At 35.6% G+C, this 1,533-nt stretch overlaps 1 pseudogene; it reads left to right on the top strand.

Annotated features, from left to right (window-relative positions):
* LOC148920096 (secreted RxLR effector protein 161-like) overlaps positions 1 to 382 on the top strand; it is a 674-nt pseudogene extending 292 nt beyond the window's left edge.
* The last annotated feature ends 1,151 nt before the right edge of the window (positions 383 to 1,533 follow it).

Below are 1,533 nucleotides of genomic sequence, written 5' to 3'. Positions count from 1 at the left end.
ATACAGATAGCAATTATGTAGGAGATCTAGAAGACAGGAAAAGCACATCAGGCTATGTCTTCATGTTGGGATCTAGAGTTGTTGCCTGGTCTTCCAGAAAACAACCTATAGTCACACTTTCAACCACCAGTAGAGTTCGTGGCTGCAGCTGCTTGTGCTAGCCAAGCTATTTGGATGAACAGGATACTTGAGAAACTGAGTCTGGAGGAACGTAAGTGTACTACAATTTTTTGTGATAATAGTTCTACAATTAAACTATCAAAAAACCCTATGTTACATGGTCGAAGCAAGCACATTGACGTGCGTTTCCATTTCCTTCGTTATCTCACACGAGAAGGAACAGTTGAGTTGGTTTATTATGGAACACAAGATCAACTGGTAGACGTGATGACAAAGCCTTGCACATTGGATGCGTTTCAGAGGTTTCGAAGTCACCGAGTTTGCTGTTCTGAATTAAACTAGTTGCAGTTGGGAACTAGTTTAAGGGAGGGAATGAAAAGAAAGTTTAGGTTTCTGTTAGGGATTCAGATAAGGTTTGGTATTCAGTTTGAATAAATCCTAGTTTTTAGGTACTTGTTTAGTTGCACTTATCACGTTGTTGTAAAAAGTGGGCTAGTTTTTCTCTTTTTGTTAAGTTTGTAAAAGGCTATTTATAAGCCTAGATTGTTCAATAAGACTAAAGTTATTCCCAAAACTGTTGCACTCTGTTATTTGTATTTCGATTCTTAACAAGCATGTAGGTTCCGATATCTTCGAGATCTTGCTTAAAAAGGCTGAATGTGATCTAGACACTTTTTCATAAGATATGTACCTCTGAATTGGGCACCTAGATGTGTGATAGGTGACAAAATCTTGAAACTTGGTCGGCTTGTTTTTTATTCTGCATGATTGGTCGGCTTGTTTTTTTATTCTGCATGATCTTCGTAATGTGCCATTGGAAGAAATTATTGAATCATCAATAGCATGAGAATGTTCACCATTAAAATCAGATTCCTCATTTTGAGGTGAAATATCATTGTCCCTAGCCAAATTATGTGAGAGAGAATTTCTCGAATCAACACCATCTCCATCGGTATTTGATGGATAACATGCTTCAGTTGTGTCAACAATTGGTAAAGGAACTTGATCAAATGGACTCTCCCCCTGAGACTTAGCCCCTGATTTCTCCCTAAAGAAAGCTTCTGTTTCAACAAATTGAACATCACGAGAAATAACCATTGTGGGAGCATATATTTTCGTCTCCAATCAAGGAACACCACGTGGAAAAGAAGATTATCTCTTAAATTAATTAATTGAACCAGTTTATCTGGTCAATTAATTAAGGGTAATGATTTTCACTCTATTTTATCCACTTACACTCCTTTTTTAGTTATAAAAAAGGAGTGTAAGTGGATAAAATAGGAGAAAAAGGAGTGGGGAAATCACCACTCTTAATTAATTGGGATAAATATCTTAATTAATAGGATATAATCTTTATTTAATAAGATAATACCATTAATTTAGATATTATCCTAATAAATAGAAAATAATATC

This window comes from Prunus mume, linkage group LG2 (assembly GCF_029339155.1).
Source record: "Prunus mume cultivar Tortuosa linkage group LG2, ASM2933915v1, whole genome shotgun sequence".
Classification (NCBI taxonomy): Eukaryota; Viridiplantae; Streptophyta; class Magnoliopsida; order Rosales; family Rosaceae; genus Prunus; species Prunus mume.
The sequence above is the reverse complement of the archived record's forward strand: the minus strand, read 5'-3'. Positions and strand labels throughout refer to the sequence as shown.